This window comes from Globicephala melas, chromosome 2, assembly GCF_963455315.2.
Source record: "Globicephala melas chromosome 2, mGloMel1.2, whole genome shotgun sequence".
Lineage (NCBI taxonomy): Eukaryota > Metazoa > Chordata > Mammalia > Artiodactyla > Delphinidae > Globicephala > Globicephala melas.
Genome location: NC_083315.2, coordinates 113,170,925 through 113,185,086, shown reverse-complemented (window position 1 = coordinate 113,185,086; position 14,162 = coordinate 113,170,925).

Genomic DNA, 14,162 nt, shown 5'->3' with positions numbered 1-14,162 from the left:
GATCCAGCCCCACCTCCCCCTCACAGCCTATCTCTCACTACACTAGCATTTTTCTGTTTTGCAAACAAGTCGAGTTTGTCTCTGCCTCAGGGCCTTTGCACTTGTTCCTTCTGCCTAGAGTGGTCTGCTCCCACCATTTTGTGTGGATGATGATGGGTCCCTAAAGAGGATCTCCACTCAGTGTTCCTCTACCTCACCTTCCAGTCATTCTATCTCATGGTCTAGTTTTATTTTTACCTTTAAGAGAGTAACGGAACAGTTGTATGTTAAAATGTCAATCTTTACTGGAAGTTGTATTCTTTGCAACTGTTTAAGCTTAAGATGAAAACCAGATATCAGCTTTCAAATATGCAGGGGGTACTTATGTTTATGAATTTCGCTGGGGGTGTGTAAAAGTGTTTGGACATCACTGAGAAAGCCTGAGTGTTCCCCAAGGGCCATTTGAAGGAGTGAGTTGCCCTCCTCCTCTACCGGGAGGCTGTGTGCTTGTGCTTTTTACCATGGCCACCAGCACTGTTATTTCTTTATTTACAGGGACCTACAAAATCTCCCCCACGAGCTTCAGAGGGAGATTTTCTCCCTTCTCTGATGGCCACATCCTTACTCATGCTAACTCATGTGCATATGCAGAGCAACCAAAATTTGAAGTGACTTTTTTAGCTCCACCTGCGGATTTGGTTTGCACGCCAGACCGGGGGCGATTCCCTCGTCTTTCCTAAGGGCCCCACTCCACTCCTCTCTGGCCCCATCGAACAGGGAGTGAGGCTTGCCGAGCCAAGCCTGGAGGGGAGCAATTTGAAGACTGTGCCACCCTGATAATTTACAGTGAGCGTTTAAGACATTATTTCATTTAGGGAAGGGCGTGAAGCCATTCTCCATGGCCTCCCTCCAACTCCCGTGACTCGCCCGACTCCGGCTGGCCACCGGCACACACCTGCTGGCGTCTGAAGGGGCAGACCTCCCTTCTGACGAGTGGGACCTGGGCCACACACCACTGTCAAGAATTTTCAGGGCCACCCCTCCTTTTGAGGGCAGCCTCATCAGTTTGGTCTGGAGGCCGGGATTTTGTTCCAAGGTCTGCTGCTAAATGAGGGCCCCCATGCTCATCCTCCAGAGAGCACTCCAGCAGGAAGTGCTCTGGTGGGGTCTGGATTCCAGAGGAAATGTCGTGGGCGTCCAAGAACAGCCCACAAACAGGGCAAGGCTCACTGGACTAGCGCAGGAGCCATGAGAGCAGTCAGGAGTGAGGAAACTCTCTCTCTCTTCCACTCTCTCTCAGCTGAAGAGTTTCCTGACACCCTAGTCATACAACTTTCCTGCTGTGTGACTCTCCACTTACGGAACTTTCCAGCTGCTTTCAGTTTTCCAATTCCCAAGGAAAGAGTATGATTTGCAAAGCTCATCTTTTAGGGCCAGACCAGAAATCTGGACTGACTGCCCTGGGGGCAGGTGTTCACTAGAGTTATGGATGGAGGGGATGGGGTAGAATCCCTATAGGGCTGCTTTGGGCTGCTTCTCTCAGAAGGGCCCTGGGCAGGGCAGGCCCCTCCAGGTCACACAGAGCCAATGTGGGCTCTTTCGGGTTTTGTGAAAAACAAGTCAATTAATTCCAGGTGACATTTAAAAGGTGAAAGCTATGTTTTACTAAAAATATACCAAAACGGTGGTAGGCTGTTGATTGGCGTCTTCACACGTGCACTCACTTGTGAAGCAGATTCGCCGTTTGCCATCCAGGCTCTGAGAGCCAGGGCTGCAGGAACCAGGGTTCAGTCAGGCCACGGAGGAGAGGCCGGGCTCGGGGAGCGTGGAGGAGGGGTGCAGGTGTGGCGTCTGCTGGGTGGCCGCAGCTGGAGGCACTCCTCCTCATTTTACAACGTCCCCCAAGGGGGGGGGGGCTCTGCCTCCTGTTTCACTTGACTCCTTGGTAAGAGGCAAGCGGTGGGTGAGTAACGGCTGACCCTGCCGGAGCACTTAGAGCTGGACAAGTTAGCTCATATCTCTAAACCCACAAAGGAGCCTGGTCTTGGGGGTGACCTAGACAAATGAAAGTCACAGTATTCTGAAGTTTCATCCTCACGGAGAATAACCACAGCACGGCCATTTCTTTTCCTATTAGATTACGTCTAGCTGCGTCTGTTTACTGTGGGTCCCAGTACTGTTTGCCCTGAACCTCAGCCAGGTGCTTCTCCTGCCCTCATTAGTGTGCGTGCACGTGAGGGAGCCATAAACAGGTATTTGGAGGCTGCGTTAGCCACGCCCACCATCTCGAAGGAGCAGCGTTCGTGACCTTTAACCACCCATAAGGGCCGAGTTCCTTCACAGCTGCTGATCGTTTTCTAAACAAACAGCCAAGCTCGGGCTTGGAGGCACCCTTAAAGAGCAGCTCATCCTCCCTCAGAAGCTTGACTTTCTCCCCGCTCGTCGCCAGTTCTGCCTTTCTTTCCTGCAAAACCACTGTCACCACACTTGAGCCAGACTCCGTATCCACTGCCCACAGGGTAGTGGTTATACACTCGCCCAAGGTCTGGACCCACGACTAGTTCTTGTTGTAGTGTTTCCAAGCTCGGAAAATGTACCGCTCTGAGATCGGGGAAGGAGTCTCTAGCTACAAAGGTGAGCCACTCGGGTTTGACATTCTTGGGTCAATGGTGTTGCTTCTGGGGTGAAAAAAGCCGCACAGATGGGCAGGGAATGCTGTCAGCCCCTTTGGGAATGAGGGTTCAGGGCACTGTGCCAGGTAAAGAGCTCCCGCAGCTGTGGGACTGGTTGAAGGAAAAGGAGGTGCAACGGACAGCAAGTAAGTTAGACGGTTACCAATTTACTACCTCTCAGCTCCATGCTACCCTTCATTGCCTTGATAATGGAGCCAGACTCTGCCATCCGGAACAGTGCTAAATTTGTCAGTAGAGGGTGCTGGAGGGACATTGTAGGAGGAAGGGAGTGCCTTCCAGTGTGCAGTGTGCCCCACGTTTGCCAGCGTTAAGTGTAGGACACTGAGTGGTGCTCACCCTCTAGCAAGTTGTAATGCTGGTCCCCAGCCCGTGTGCTCTGCCTGTGACACCTGACCGCCAGCCTCATTTTGGACCAGCTTTGGCCCTGGGCATCTAGAGCTTCTCCACCTTGCAGTGGGCTGCAGCCTTGTCTCTGGAAGGAGATCTGAATCTCAGCCTAGGAAAGTTTGTTCTTTCCTTGGCTGTTCTCCCTCAGTCCTAGGGTATTCTTGCTTTATTAGTGTGTACTCCCTGTAAATAGTTCTTTATATTAACCATCCCCGTATGGTTGCAAATGTTCAAATTCCTGTGTAGTTTCTGTCTCTGTCTGGACCCTATCAGAGAATTGATAGCGGGGGCTTCCCTGGTGGCACAGGGGTTGAGAGTCTGCCTGCCGATGCAGGGGACACGGGTTCGTGCCCCGGTCCGTGAGGATTCCACATGCTGCGGAGCGGCTGGGCCCGTGAGCCATGGCCGCTGAGCCTGCGCGTCCGGAGCCTGTGCTCCGCAACGGGAGAGGCCACAACAGTGAGAGGCCCGCGTACCGCAAAAAAAAAAAAAAAAAAAAAAGCTATTGATAGCGGAAGTGGTCACAGTAGATAGATGTCCCCCTCCCCACTCCAACCACACACACGAATAGTATTTGGGGATTTGTCTGAGCTTAAGTGCAGTGCTCAGCTCCTTGCCAGTGGGAAATGGGATGCTGGTACTGTAGCGGCACCACAGTTAATCAAGCTATCACCTGTGATTCGTTATGATGCAATCTCAATGGAAGCAAATGCCTTGGAATCCCAAGAAACTGCCGGACTGTTAATGGCAGTCATGATAACAACGATGTGGGGTGGATTGTCCTGAGGGTACTAGAGTATTTACGAAGAGAATATGACAAGGTCAGGTCCTTTAACTCTCAGCTCAAGTCATGGTCTGACTATAGAATGTCACAGAGCTTCTCTTAAGCCCTTACAAGGATTATTTCTTATAGCCACAGGGCTGATAATCGCTGAAATGTTATAGAAAATTTAATTGTGTGGGTTGTTGAATTATGATTATTAAATTCACAGTGATGCCAAGTTTCTTATGTTAAAATTTAGGGCATTGACTAGGAAAGAATAGGATTCTGCAACTTGGAAGAGAAACATCTTGTTAGATTCTGATAAAATAACAATCTTGAAACCCCAAGTCACCCCAGGATTCCTTTGCCAGTGGAACTATCTTGCCCTCTGGTATCTGAAGAGACTAGCCTTCCTTTGCGCGAAAACCCCATGCTAGCCTCATCTGGGGCAGATGCTTTGAAAGGGGATGCTTGTTCTCCTCAAGACGCACCAAAACCAGTCCTTGTTGCCATTAGCCCTGTAACTAGGGTCAATTCTCTGCATGCTCCAGGGACAGGGATATACTAACACCTGGGAAGAAACAACTTACACACTACACACACTGTAAGGCTTTGCTAATCTATCAGGAGAAACCTGCAGAATATATAGGAGTGGATTTTAAGGGTGTTAGACCTACTGTGGTTATGGATTTTCCTCTTCTTATATTTTTACAAGGTTTTTGCTTTATGTACTTTGAAATTCTGGGGATAATGGACAGCTGTTTGTCACTCTTATGATTTCTGTGGATTGTAATTCTTTAAAAATAAAAACATCCCTCACTGTTGTCTCTTAGCAGTTGTTTCCTTGTGCGCTATTTTGTCAGATTAATACTATGCTACACCTTTTCTTTTAGTTAGCATTTTCTGAGATGTTTTTTTCATCCCTTTATGTTCAATCTTTTGCTGTCATTTTATTTTAGGAGTATCTCTTGTAAATAGCTCATAGCCATAGCTTTGCTTTCCCTCACACAAGGCATCTGTTACTGTCATGTGTTGGATTGACGCGTTGTTTTACCATGCTTCTTGTTTTCTGTTTGTTTTGTTCCTTGCCTGTTTTTGATCAATTTCTTGTTTGCTTTTGTTCTTGTTTTTTACTCTGGTGGTCTAGAAACTAAAGTGTTTTTCTACTAGCTAACCTTAAATTTTTGATGTGTATATAAATATTTTTCTACGTTCTAGAGGTAACCAGAATCTATAGCTTCCTCTTGCACAAAATAATGTTTGCATGCTTTCACTTCCTCCTTCCTCTATTCCATCTATCTCTCATATTAAGATAATCTCATAATATTTCTAGGGTTATTATTTTTCCCTGTAATAAAGAGTTTCTGGAGAATTTCTTTTTCATTTTTGTTTGATTTTTTTTGAATTTTATTTTATTTTTTTATACAGCAGGTTCTTATTAGTTATCCATTTTATACATATTAGTGTATATATGTCAATCCCAGTCTCCCAATTCATCCCACCACCGCCCCACCCCAACGCCCCCCGCCGCTTTCCCCCCTTGGTGTCCATACATTTGTTCTCTACATCTGTGTCTCAATTTCTGCCCTGCAAACTGGTTCATCTGTACCATTTTTCTAGGTTCCACATATATGCGTTAATATACGATATTTGTTTTTCCCTTTCTGACTTACTTCGGTGACAGTCTCTAGCTCCATCCACGCCTCTACAAATGACCCAATTTCGTTCCTTTTTATGGCTGAGTAATATTCCATTGTATATATATACCACATCTTCTTTATCCATTCATCTGTCGATGGGCATTTAGGTTGCTTCCATGACCTGGCTATTGTAAATAGTGCTGCAATGAACACTGAGGTGCATGTGTCCTTTGGAATTATGGTTTTCTCTGGGTATATGCCCAGTAATGGAATTGCTGGGTCATATGGTAATTCTATTTTTAGTTTTTTAAGGAACCTCCATACTGTTCTCCATAGTGGCTGTATCAGTTTACATTCCCACCAACAGTGCAAGAGGGTTCCCTTTCCTGCATACTCTCTCCAGCATTTGTTCTTTGTAGATTTTCTGATGATGCCCATTCTAACTGGTGTGAGGTGATACCTCATTGTAGTTTTGATTTGCATTTCTCTAATAATTAGTGATGTTGAGCAGCTTTTCATGTGCTTCTTGGCCATCTGTATATCTTCTCTGGAGAAATGTCTAAGGTCTTCTGCCCATTTTAGGATTGGGTTGTTTGTTTTTTTGATATTGAGCTACATGAGCTGTTTGTATATTTTGGAGATTAATCCTCTGTCCGTTGATTCGTTTGCAAATATTTTCTCTCATTCTGAGGGTTGTCTTTTCATCTTGTTTGTAGTTTCCTTTGCATTGCAAAAGCTTTTAAGTTTCATTAGGTCCCATTAGTTTAGTTTTGTGTTTATTTCCATTACTCTAGGAGGTGGATCAAAAAAGATCTTGCTGTGATTTATGTCAAAGAGTGTTCTTCCTATGTGTTCCTCAAGAGTTTTATTATAGTCTCCGGTCTTGTATTTAGGTGTCTAATCCATTTTCAGTTTATTTTTGTGTATGGTGTTAGGGAGTGTTCTAATTTCATTATTTTTCATGTAGCTGTCCAGTTTTCCCAGCACCACTTATTGAAGAGGCTGTCTCTTCTCCATCGTATATTCTTACCTGCTTTGTCATAGATTAGTTGACAATATGTGTGTGGATTTATCTTTGGCTTTCTATCCTGTTCCATTGATCTATATCTCTGTTTTTGTGCCAGTACCATAATGTCTTGATTACTGTGGCTTTGTAGTATCATCTGAAGTCAGGGAGTCTGATTCCTCCAGCTTCGTTTTTTTTCCTCAAGACTGCTTTGGCTATTTGGGGTCTTTAGTTTCTCCATACAAATTTTAAGACTTTTTGTTCTAGTTCTGTAAAAAATGGCATTGATAGTTTGATAGGGATTTCATTGAATCTGTAGATTGCTTTGGGTAGTATAGTCATTTTCACAATGTTGATTCTTCCAATCCAAGAACATGGTATATCTCTCTATCTGTTTGTATCATCTTTAATTTCTTTCATCAGTGTCTTACGGTTTTCTGCATACAGGTCTTTTCTTTCCCTAGGTAGGTTAATTCCTAGGAGTTTTATTCTTTTTGTTGCAGTGGTAAATGGGAGTGTTTCCTTAATTTCTCTTTCATATTTTTCATCATTAGCGTATAGGAATGCAAGAGATTTCTGTGCATTAATTTTGTATCCTGCAACTTTACCAAATTCATTGCTTAGCTCTAGTTGTTTTCTGGTGGCATCTTTAGGATTCTCTGTGTATAGTATCATGTCATCTGCAAAGAGTGACAGTTTTGCTTCTTCTTTTCCAATTTGTATTCCTTTTATTTTTTTTCCTCTCTGATTGCCATGCCTAGGACTTCCAAAACTATGTTGAATAATCGTGGTGAGAGTGGACATCCTTGTCTTTTTCCTGATCTTAGAGGAAATGCTTTCAGTTTTTCACAATTGAGAATGATATTTGCTATGGGTTTGTTGTATATGACCTTTATTATGCTGAGGTACATTCCCTCTTTGCCCACTTTCTGGAGAGTTTTTATCATAAATGGTGTTGAATTTTGTCAAAAGCTTTTTCTGCATCTATTGAGATGATCATATGGTTTTTATTCTTCAGTTTGTCAATATGGTGTATCACATTGATTGATTTGCATATATTGAAGAATCCTTGCATCCCTGGGATAAATCCCACTTGATCATGGTGTATGATCCTTTCAATGTGTTGTTGGATTCTGTTTGCTAGTATTTTGTTGAGGATTTTTGCATCTCTATTCATCAGTGATATTGGTCTGTAATTTTCTTTTTCTGTAGTACTTTTGTCTGGTTTTGGTATCAGGGTGATGGTGGCCTCGTAGAATGAGTTTGGGAGTGTTCCTTCCTCTGCAATTCTTGGAGGTGTTTGAGAAGGATGGGTGTCAGCACTTCTCTACATGTTTGATAGAATTCCCCTGTGAAGCCATCTGGTCCTGGACTTTTATTTGTTGGAAGATTTTTAATCACAGTTTCAGTTTCATTACTTGTGACTGGTCTGTTCATATTTTCTATTTCTTCCTGGTTCAGTCTTGGAAGGTTATACCTTTCTAAGAATTTGTCCATTTCTTCCAGGTTGTCCATTTTATTTAGAGTTGCTTGTAGTAGTCTCTTAGGATGCTTTGTATTTCTGCAGTGTCAGTTGTTACTTCTCCTTTTTCATTTCTAATTTTATTGATTGAGTCCTCTCCCTCTTTTTCTTGATGAGTCTGGGTAATGGTTTATCAATTTTATTTATCTTCTCAAAGAACCAGCTTTTAGTTGTATTGATCTTTGCTATTGTTTCCTTTGTTTCTATTTCATTTATTTCTGCTCTGATCTTTATGATTTCTTTCCTTCTGCCAGTTTTGGGTTTTGTTTGTTCTTCTTTTCCTAGTTCCTTTAGGTGTAACTTTAGATTGTTTATTTGAGATTTTTCTTGTTTCTTGAGGTAGGCTTGTATTGTTTTAAACTTCCCTCTTAGAACTGCTTTTGCTGCATTCCATAGGTTTTGGGTTGTCGTGTTTTCATTGTCATTTGTCTCTAGGTATTTTTTGATTTCCTCTTTGGTTTCTACAGTGATCTCTTGGTTATTTAGTAACATACTGTTTAGCCTCCATGTGTTTGTGTTTTTTGCGTTTTTTCCCTGTAATTGATTTCTAATCTCATAGCATTGTGATCAGAAAAGATGCTTGATATGGTTTCAATTTTCTTAAATTTACTGAGGCTTGATTTGTGACCCAAGATGTGATCTGTCCTGGAGAATGTTCCGTGCACACTTGAGAAGAAAGTGTAATCTGCCCCTTTTGGATGGAATATCCTATAAATATCAATTAAATCTATCTGGTGTATTGTGTCATTTAAAGCTTGTGTTTCCTTAGTAATTTTCTGTTTGGATGATCTATCCATTGGTGTAAGTGAGGTGTTAAAGTTCCCCACTATTATTGTGTTACTGTCAATTTCCTCTTACAGCTGTTAGCAGTTGCCTTATGTATTGAGGTGCTCTTATGTGGGGAGCATATATATTTATAATTCTCATATCTTCTTCTTGGATTGATCCCTTGATCATTATATAGTGTCCTTCCTTGTCTCTTGTAACATTCTTTATTTTAAAGTCTATTTTATCTGATATGAGTATTGCTACTCCAGCTTTCTTCTGATTTCCATTTGCATGGAATATCTTTTTCCATCCCCTCACTTTCAGTCTGTATGTGTCCCTAGGTCTGAAGTGGGTCTCTTGTAGACAGCATATATATGGGTCTTGTTTTTGTATCCATTCAGCGACCCTGTGTCTCTTGGTTGGAGCATTTAATCCGTTCACGTTTAAGGTAATTATCATATATATGTTCCTATTACGATTTTCTTAATTGTTTTGGGTTTGTTTGTGTAGGTCCTTTTCTTCTCTTGTGTTCCCCATTTAGAAAATTTCCTTTAACATTTGTTGTAAAGCCAGTTTAGTGGTGCTGAGTTCTCTTAGGTTTTGTTTGTCTGTAAAGCTTTTGATTTCTCCATCGAATCTGAATGAGATCCTTGCTGGGTAGAGTAATCTTGGTTGTAGGTTCTTCCCATTCATCGCTTTAAATATGTCATGCCACTCCCTTCTGGCTTGTAGAGTTTGTGTTGAGAAATCAGCTGTTAACCTTATGGGAGTTCCCTTGTATGTTGTCTTTTTTCCCTTGCTGCGTTCAATAATTCTTCTTTGTCTTTAATTTTTACCAGTTTGATTACTGTGTGTCTCGGCATGTTTCTCCTTGGGCTTATCCTGCCTGGGACTCTCTGTGCTTCCTGGACTTGGGTGGCTATTTCCTTTCCCATGTTAGGGAAGTTTTTGACTATGATCTCTTCAAATATCTCCTCAGGTCCTTTCTCTCTCTCTTTTCCTTCTGGGACCCCTATAATGCGAATGGTGTTGCATTTAATGTTGTCCCAGAGGTCTCTTAGGCTGTCTTCATTTCTTTTCATTCTTTGTTCTTTATTCTGTTCTGCAGCAGTGAATTCCACCATTCTGTCCTCCAGGTCACTTATCCGTTCTTCTGCCTCAGTTATTCTGCTATTGATTCTTTCTAGTGTATTTTTCACTTCAGTTATTGTATTGCATCTCTGTTCGTTTGTTCTTTCATTCTTCTAGGTCTTTGTTAAACATTTCTTGCATCTTCTCGATCTTTGCCTCCATTCTTTTTCCGAGGTCCTGGATCATCTTCACTATCATTATTCTGAATTCTTTTTCTGGAAGGTTGCATATCTCCACTTCATTTGGTTGTTTTTCTGGGGTTTTATCTTGTTCCTTCATCTGGTACATAACTCTCTGCCTTTTCATCTTGTCTATCTTTCTGTGAATGTGGTTTTTGTTCCACAGTCTGCAGGATTATAGTTCTTCTTGCTTCTGCTGTCTGCCCTCTGGTGGATGAGACTGTCTAAGAGGGTTGAGCAAGTTTCCTGATGTGAGGGACTGGTGGTGGGTAGAGCTGGGTGTTGCTCTGGTGGGCAGAGCTCAGTAAAACTTTAATCCACTTGTCTGCTGATGGGTGGGGCTGGGTTCCCTCCCTGTTGGTTGTTTGGCCTGAGATGACCCAACACTGGAGCCTACCCGGGCTCTTTGGTGGGGCTAATGGCCTACTCTGGGAGGGCTCACGCCAAGGAGTACTTCCCAGAACTTCTGCTTCCAGTGTCCTTGTCCTCACAGTGAGACACAGCCACCCCCTGCTTCTGCAGGATACCCTCCAACACTAACAGGTAGGTCTGGTTCAGTCTCCCCTGAGGTCACTGCTCCTTTCCCTGGGTCCCGATGCACACACTACTTGGTGTGTGCCCTCCAAGAGTGGAGTCTCTGTTTCCCCCAGCCCTGTTGAAGTCCCACAGTCAAATCCCGCTAGCCTTCAAAGTCTGATTCTCTAGGAATTCCTCCTCCCATTGCCGGACTCCCAGGTTGGGAAGCCTGATGTGGGGCTCAGAACCTTCACTCCAGTGGGTGGACTTCTGTGGTAGAAGTGTTCTCCAGTTTGTGAGTCACCCACCCAGCAGTTATGGGACTTGATTTTATTGTGATTGCGCCCCTCCTACCGTCTCTTTGAGGCTTCTCCTTTGTCTTTGGATGTGGTGTATCCTTTTTGGTGAGTTCCAGTGTCTTCCTGTCAACGATTGTTCAGCAGTTAGTTGTGATTCTGGTGCTCTTGCAAGAGGAAGTGGGAGCACGTCCTTCTAGTCTGCCATCTTGAACCAATCTGTTTAATTGCTTTCTTGATTGCCATTGTTTTTTGTACTCCATGTCTTCCTTTTGGATTCTTTTTTTTTTTTTTTTTTTCTTTAGCAAGAGATATCCTTTAGTATTTCAGAAGGTGTTTGTGGCTGCTAAACTTTGGGTCCTTGCATGTCTGGATTTTTTTCCTCGTTTGAATTCCACTTTGGCCGCTTAGTCTATCAATTACAGAGATTTAGGTTAAAGTCTTTCACTATGAATGTAGATTTTTCTATTTCTTCTTGTAGTTGTATCAATTTTGGTTTATATATTGAAGACCTCATTCAATGTAAACGTTTTAGGGATTTTTTAATCACTTCTTTGTGATTTGAACTTTTTGAAAAATCATTATGAGACAACTCTTTTTTTCTGGTAATGCTTTTTGTTTAAAATTGGTTTTATCTGATATTTATAGAGCCACCTGAGCTTTCTTTTTTTAATCTCCTTTATTTTCAATCTTTTAGTATCTTTGGGTTTAAATGTAGCTTTACACTGCATATACTAGTTGGATTTTCTCCCTTTACCTAGTATAACAGTATTTGTCTTTTAGATAAATAAATCTTAGTTATATTTTCCCCAAACTTTATTATTTTTAAAAAGTTCAAGTCTACGGAAAACTCACAAGAATAATAAACATCAATTCGATTCACCAATTATTAACACTTTGCTACACTCTGTGAATATGTGTATATACAAATGCATATGTATATCATTCATTTTTACACGTATGTATTTATATATGTATACATACACACACATGTACTTCTAACTGGATGAGAGTTGAGCCTTTATCTCTTAAGAACAGGGACATTCTCCTACCACAGTATAATTATCCTCTCCAAAATTTAACATTAATGCAATATTATCATTTAATATACAGTCCACATTCAGATATGCCCAGGTGTCCCACTAAAGTATTTAACAATTTTTCTTCCATGCAGGACCCAGTTAAGGGTCATGAACCACACTTAGTTTTCTCTGTAGGTAGAACAGGTCCCCAGGCTTTTGGGTTTTTTTCATTTTTTTTCTCTTTCCTTTTTCTTTTTCTTCTTTCTTTTCTCCTTTTTAAAGGATCCACCTCAGTTATTTTGCAGGACATCCTTCTGCATATTTGCATCTATCTGACTCTTCCTCGCCTCACAATCAGGCCCAGGTAAACATTTTTTTTTGTTAGGGGTGCCCCATGCCGTGTTCTCCTCAGTGTGGTGTGTGAGGGGTGCATGACACAGTTCCATTATTACTGATACTGTTTGAACACTTGGTTAAGGTGGGTGTCTGTCAAATTTCTCCACATTCTGCTCCCTAACAATCTCTTACCCCATATTTTATCATCCACTGGTGATTTCTACTAATGTAAAATAATGATTTTCTATTTCTCTTATTCCTCCTACACCTGTTAGTTGGTACCTGCTCTAAGGAAAACTTTCCCTTCGCTCCTCTTGCCCCATCCTTTTTAAAGGAAAGGGATTTTGGAACCAGTGTGGATTTATGAATTATTTTTATTCAGCATTACAATCTATTCCTGTCACCATTTGTTTTGAAGTTTAAATTCTCCCATATTTGGCCATTGTGAGCTCCTTTAAGTTTCTGAGTCACGGGATCCTGTGTGTTTTTGATAGTTCCCATAAGTTTTGAGCACTTTTTAACTCTCTGCTACCAGATCTTCCAGGCTTCCTTTTTACTTTCCCTGTCTCCGTCCTGAAGTCAGGCATTTCTCCAAGACGTCCTGCTGTTCCTTTGTAGTGGGGAATAGTATTCAAAACTAAGATCTGGATGCTAAGTGTGCTCCTTGGTACAGAGATGTGATTGCTTCCAGGCCCTTTCCGTGGAAAGAGCTTGAGAAATCTCAAGTTTATACTGACAATGTCTCCATTTTCATCCTAACACCACAGGGTTTCTTCTGTCCTGCCCACACTGGCTATTTGTACTCCTCTCCTCCCACAATGAGAACCTGCGTTCCCAACAGTATATTTACTCAGTCAGGCAGTAAACTAAAAATATTTCATAATTGATTCATCAACAACAAACTTACTTACGTTTAAATTTCTTTTTATTCTAAGACTGAACTATATTACATTGGGTGTGTACTGTCAGAGTACTGTGGTCAGAAATTATTATTATTTTTTCCTTCTGGGTAATTATGTATCAGTGTGATATGGTTTTGTTTCTATCTGCCTTCAATGTTAGAGTTTTCCTCATTTCTTGTTTCAGTTTATTTTTTGAATATATAAAAGATTAACATGGTTCAAAAGTCAAAATTCTATAAAAAGTTCTGCTTAAAAGTCTCATTCCCTTCTCTATTCCTCCCACCCTGTGGATACCAACCTCTACACCCTTGTAGGCCACTGATTTTATTTCTCATTTGTCCTTTCTGTTTAATTTTGTAATAATAAATGTGTGTATTCTTATTTTTTTCTCACACAAAATGTGACATAATTTTTGCATCTTGCTTTTTCACTTAAGAATATATCCTGAAAATCACCCTATGTCAACTCATAGGGATTTTCTTTATTCTTTTATTCTTACATTTCAAATCGATTAAAATATGAATTTAATTGTTTTATTTGGGCTTAAATCTGACATCTTATTTTGTGCTTTGTTCTTACCCTATCTTGTTGCACTCTTTTCTTTCATGCATCTCTTAAATTATTTTATAATTGCATTTTTCCTCTACGAGATTACACATTATACATTCTTTTTTTTAATCCCTTTTAGATCTTATCCTAAAAATTACAACACGTATCAATGTTTAAAGTTAATTGATAACTACTCTCCTCTGGAAAATGCAATGACCTTTCTATGTGTAAAACCCACACAACCTAGTTTATGCATTCAGTGTTTATTTAGATGAATTCACAAATCCTTCTCACATCTCTGATCTTCACTTTGGGTCATATTTGCTACCTAGCATCTGTTAGATTTTCCTTTATTTAGGTGATAAATTCTGTTTTTGTTTTCTCAAAGTGTCTTTATTTCACCTTCATTCTAGAAATATTTCAACTGGAAATGGAATTCTAGCTTAACAGCAATCTTCAACATACAAAGAGGA